Genomic DNA, 6,678 nt, shown 5'->3' with positions numbered 1-6,678 from the left:
ATGTGTTTAAATTGATATAGCATGAATTGCTTGGTTGTGGAAATGATTATGTATGATGAATATTGAGATAGTAGAATTCCAGTTTGAACCTTAAGAAATAATTCAGATATTCATGCCATGACATTCGGGTTATTTGTGTTCCAGTGTAAGACATGACTGGGACATGCATCGGCCACATTATGAGAGCCAGTGTAAGACCATGTCTGGGACATGGCATCGACATTGAGACGAGAGCTAGTGTAAGACCATTTCTGGGACATGGTATCGGCACAGATGTGTGAGAGCTAGTGTAAGAGCATGTCTGGGACATGGCATCGACCTTGATTTTGATAGTCAGTGTAAGACCATGTTTGGGACATGGCATAAACTTGATGGATGAGCCAGTGTAAGGCCATGTAACATCCCTTACCCGTATCTGACGCTGGGACAGGGTATGAGGCATTACTGAACTTAAACACTTACATTCATACAAAACTGAGCCATAAAATTTCGTTCAATTTAAAAACTTTTCAAACACATCCATATTGTAACACCCTATCCCGTAACCATCGCCAGAATAGGTAAGGGCATTATCGGATTTGTAACTCAAATCGGAACAGTAAGACTTTAACTTATCAATCGTCAACATCATTCAACACTAATCCAACATATCATGCTTAAAACAATTATATAAACTTATACTAAAGTGACCATTCCATGTAGTCACATATATATAAGCATCTAAATACCACTTACAAATTAACCACATTTCAACATTCCTATCAACTCATCCATAATTACATATCATTCAAACCAAAATACCAATTATAAATTTTAACACTAAATGCACACATCATATAATGCTTTCGTATCAAACCAACTTTTCTCATATCAAGCCATATCACATAGCTTGATCATAATACTCAAAATTCATCTCACATTCATATAAACAAGTGACTATATAATCAATTTATTAACTAGCCTATACATGCCATATTGCCCAATTTCAAAGAGTTTAGGAATACCAATTGCCTCCTAGATAGTGTGATGAAATCTTCGATGACTTCCAACCTGAGTGAGCATTCGAATCACTGTAAAATACAGAGAATAGATAGAGTAAGCTAATAAGCTTAGAAAGCTTGCATAATTATCAGCACTGTATGAAAGATTTAATATTAAGCTTATCATTTTAAGCAATAAGATTGCTTTTAAGCCAGCCTTATCTAATTCAATATTTAATTCCTTAACAGTCATGTAATTCATGTGTAATTTATCACATCTGCTCACATGTCATATAAATTTATCAATGTCACTTGCTTGTCAAGTGTACCATGTATACCTGTACTGATTTGTATCATCATTTCTATTCTCGCAGCATCATATTTACAGTTGAACCCTTGAGACCAACATCAAAAACCCTGTATCTTGCATACTAAATGCCATATATGTGACTAAACCATTTATATCACATATCACCAATACAATATCAATATCATAGAATTCACATAGCATTGGGTCGATTTATTTCATTGCGTATAACCTATAACACCTTTATGTAACCGATAGTAGAATTATACTCGTATAAATATTAACTCTCAGTAACATCAATAATTCACAATTTGTAACAAATAATCGTTTTACTTACTTACCTAACTTTGAATAACAAATAAATTAGGTCATACCTGACCATCCAACTCGTCTTTCACATCCCGTACCACATTGGCACCCAACTTTGTAAGCATCGAGCCTAAAGTAATACACCAGTATAAACCTGCTAAGCCTGATAAAACTCACCGGCTCAGGGCCTGCTAGGCTTTTAGCCTGAATCATTCACTGGCACCAGGCCTGCTAGACCCAAGGTCTGATATTTATTCACCGGCAATAAGCTTGCTAGGCACGAAGCCCGATCAAATTCTCCGGCACATAGCCTACTAGGCTAGAAACCTGAATATCATTTATTCACAATCAACTCAAGCACACTTTCATTCATAAGAAAATTCGATTATCATACATTTTCCATTCAATTTCTAAATATCAAAACTTAATCCAAACAACTCAAACATTCCCATACTATCCTTACTACATTTGGCTATAATTCATTTAGCCATATATCCAAAATTAACATTTTAAACAAATTGTTTTATTCAAACAAGAACATTTAAATTTCTTATAGACTTACTACATGGTATCGTATATATATAATCATATCATTTTACTCATCCAATTTGTACATCTATCATGCAACCTTCTTTACCATTATCAATCATACAGCTTTACGATCAATAATATTAACCCTATAGGTTTGATACTCACCGACTCAAATTCAATTTTATAAATTATAAATACTTCTCAAGAAATTCAAGGAAAAAATACTTTCAACCCTTCCCAATTACTCGAAAAGTCGCACATTTAGTGCCAATAGTTATTCAACATTATATATCGAATTCGCACACTTAGTGCTAGATACTTAAGCTTGCACACTTAGTGCTCAATAATCAAACCCGCACACTTAGTGCAATTTTTTTTTACATCTATAACCTTTTATACTCGCACCCTCTGTGCCAAAATTCAATTACTCACTATTCATCAATTCAAATTTATCAACTTTATTTGCATTCGACAACCTCAACTTTTTTTTTATATATATACATTTCAATTTGGCACATATATGTATATATAGTATTTAATTTAATCAACAACAAATATTTCCTTAGTAACTTACCACATACAAGACATTTAATTTATCATATATTAAAGCTCAATTAACTCCAATATACATTTACTCATCATTACTTTCAAACACAAGACCGAATATATATTATGGCATTCCATCATCATGTAATATGAATATAATCAAGTACAAAGCCATTTAACACATCTACCATTACATACTTACAATTTGGCTGATTATCCATCATTTTTTATATCATATAATTTTTTTGTATCAATTTAATCATATAATTCAGTGACTGCAACATATTCATAGAGCCGATAAATTTTAGTAATTTATTCATTCTGTAAACAATTAACATCAATTAAAGACAATTTCAGTAGCTAATAATTCGATTTTTTTAACCATACGAACTTACCTGGTGTATCCGTCGACTATTCGTCTACTTTCTGATTTTTCCTCGATCAAAATCTTGAATTCGTTTGGCTTGATCTGGTTACATTTAACTCAATTATTCACTAACATAATCAATTAAATACATATACAAGTATTTTTCCATTTTTTAAAATAGCCCTTATATTTTCATACTTTAACAATTTAGTCTTTAATGCATAATTATGCAAAAATACACAAAACCCCAATATATATGTATTTAGCTGAATTTTCTATAGTATTTAAACAGCCCATAATTTCATTTTATTCACATTTCTAACCACAAAAATTCTATCTTCTTCAATTTAATCCCAAATACTCAATTTCATCAAAAATCTCTTTATAAAACTTGTATATCTATAAACAACATCAATAATTTAACAAGAAATATTAAAACAAACATGCACTCATCAATGGCACATTTCAAAAACACAACCAATTTCAAAAATTGAGGTACGAGTCAATTAAACCGAGCTGCAACGAGCTCAAAAACATAGAAATCACTAAAAACAAATAAAAAATCGTACCTTAATCCCTTAGAAAGCCATGGTCGAATGAGAACATAATAAAAATATCATATGGCTTTATTTTATTAAGCATTATTTCATAATTTACCAAAATACCCATGTTTAATAACCAAATAAATTATGAAATTCAAGGTCCACTACCGTCCACTCAAATGTGCAATGGTATAATTACCATGCAAGGACTCCCATTTATAAAGCCATTAACAAATAAGTCATTTTACTAATGGCACACATAGTTTTCATTTTACGCGATTTAATCCTTTTTACCGAATTAACTATTTAATCGGTAAAATTTTTTTACGAAACTTTCACACAGTAATACTACCACACTGTAAACATTATTAAAATAATAAAAATAATATTTTTACTCGGTTAATGGGTCCCGAAACCACCTGTTCCGATCAGACTCAAAATTGAGCTGTTATAGACCATGTCTGGTACATGGCATCGGCATTATACCCTATGTTTGAGGCTTAGTGAATATCCAATAGCTTTCCAAATGGTTCAACGGTAAGAGTTACGGTTTAAGCTAAATGAGAAAGGTTATGACCATATTGTGAGTGGTACAGGTACTTACATGAAATTGATGAGATGTGAATTCATTTATGTTATATGATTAGTAAGGAATGAATATGAGCATGTTGAGTAACACAAGTATGTATGCCAAGCTCATGAGAAATGATTTCAGTTTATGATGCACATTTAGTGAAGATGTAAATAGGTAATTCATGCTTATGAGAATGATTTTGTGATGACCTTGTGATTATAGGTCTATACTTATGATGTATGAATATGTAACCTTACCAATGTGGTGAAAATGAATTAATATGGTGTGATAAACGTAGTATCGTTAATTTACACCAAAACAGTTTTGGATAGCTGCCATAGTCCGAATTTAAAAATCCACCAAAAATTGGGGAACTTGAGTTAGAGGCTGAATTTCACATAGAAGAAATGGTGTACAAAAAACAATTTCATATTATGAAATATTTTAATTTTTGTGAGACAAAGTCAGAATGACTTCGAAATCCCCTGCTCTGATTTGAGAAAATTATTGAAAATTGTACACAAATATTTATGAGTTATAATTTATATTCTTAGAATTCTTAATTAGTCTAATTTAAAGAGAAATAAATAGGAACATCATCCAAGTCCCATATTATGAGATAATTAATTTTTAGTGAAGAGGGGTCAGAAATATCAAACAACGAAAATGGTTAACTTTAAGGAATAAACTGTACTAATTGGCTGACCCAAAAAATTTGAAAATTTTATGGTAATAATATATGTGAGTCTATTTTTAGGTAAAATTAGTGGAAATTTAGGTAAAAGTAGTGGAACTTAATTTGGAGTTCTGTAGCTCTAGATATAAGTAATTTAGTGACTGTGACTCAAGAAAATTGCTTGACTGGAACATGAGTAAAAATGCAAATAGGGTTGTATTACCATGAGAAACAAGTTGATAAATTTGCTTATTATTTTCATACGGTCTTACTAAGCTATAAAGCTTACTCCCTTCCTTTCCTTTCCTTTAGTCTTTTTAGGTTAGCTCGGGGCTGGAGATCGTCGGAGGTAGCATCACACTATCAAGCCACTACCTTTGGAATAATGAAGCATATATTAGAAATTTCAAGTGAGTGGTATGTATAGGGGTCTAGTTGATTGACATGTATTATTTTGCTTTGGCCAAAGGTTTTGGCTTATACTGAGTTATATGTATATGGCCATGAGATGTGGCTCATATTGATTTTGTCTTGTAAGCCTAGCTATTCATGTCATGTCTAATGTTTATAAGGTGATTATGTTTGTTTGCCATGCATGGTTAGTAATATGACATGTGTGTTGGATGTATGGTCTATGACCAATTGAGGTGGTCATATCTATGTAGTAATCACACGTTATAAACACAACATGATAATGATTGAACTTGAGTGCTTGATGGATAAGTTGGTAACCATAGTATAACGTAAAAGTGGTCATCAAAATGACAAGTCTTATCAATGTGAAATAAGGAACCTAGACTTGGTATTGCATGAGTAGATGCATTACTTGTAAGAGGACATGTTAATGTTAAGTATATGTCTTAATAAAGAGGGTTCAATCACTAAAATGACGCCATGATTTGGGATTTTAATGTGCATAAGGTTGTAAGAGATTATGGGTAACATGAAGGCTTGGAAAATAGCCTAAGTGCTGGCCACACGGGCTGAGACAAGGCCGTGTGTCTCAACCGTGTGAGGGACACGACCTGGAGACACGGGTATGTGGCTCGGCCGTGTGGTTCAATGTGCATGCTAACGTCATAACAGAGAGTTACACAGCCTAAGGACATGGGCTTGTCCCTATGTCCACACGGGCGTGTAACCCTGTTTCATGGGAAAACTTTTTTAGTTTTTTTAAAACTTCTCATAGTTCTTGGTTTAGTCCCAGAACGATTCTAATGAATGTTTTGGGCTTCGTACACCCAAATAAGGGACAACATGCATGTGTTTGAAAGGTTTTGAATTAAAAGAGATTTTATGGCCCGATTTTTGCATGAATGTGTATGTTTAAGTCTGGTAATGCCTCGTACCCTATTCTGGTGTCAGACATGGGTAAGGGGTGTTACATCAATAGTTCAGAAAACATCTATTTTTTAAAAAATTCATCGAAATTCTATTTCTTTACTACTCAGATAGCAACACATGTTGTAATAGTTTTGAAAACACTTAATGATCAGCATTAGCTTGTTGATAGATCAGACATTTGGATACAAAGTCTGAAGTATTTCGTTTCATACTCATTTACCAGTACAATTGTCTCAGATTATTGAACATCTTAGTACTCCCCAATTGAATAAATAATTACCACTATGAACCATTTGTAACAATTGTTGCTTACTTTCTGGATCAGTAAACAAGCTCTATTTTGAAACATCAAACAATCATCAGTTCCAAACTGAAATTCTGAATCATGAGTGGATTTATGTTGAACCCCTTTTTACCTTGCAATTTCCTGATACATTTCTGAACTTCGCAATTTAGCCGAATGCCTTTAACACAGCTAATATCTATGTATCATCTAATTAGA

The sequence above is a fragment of the Gossypium hirsutum genome, chromosome A11 (assembly GCF_007990345.1).
Source record: "Gossypium hirsutum isolate 1008001.06 chromosome A11, Gossypium_hirsutum_v2.1, whole genome shotgun sequence".
NCBI lineage: Eukaryota > Viridiplantae > Streptophyta > Magnoliopsida > Malvales > Malvaceae > Gossypium > Gossypium hirsutum.
Note: the sequence above shows the minus strand (reverse complement) of the source record.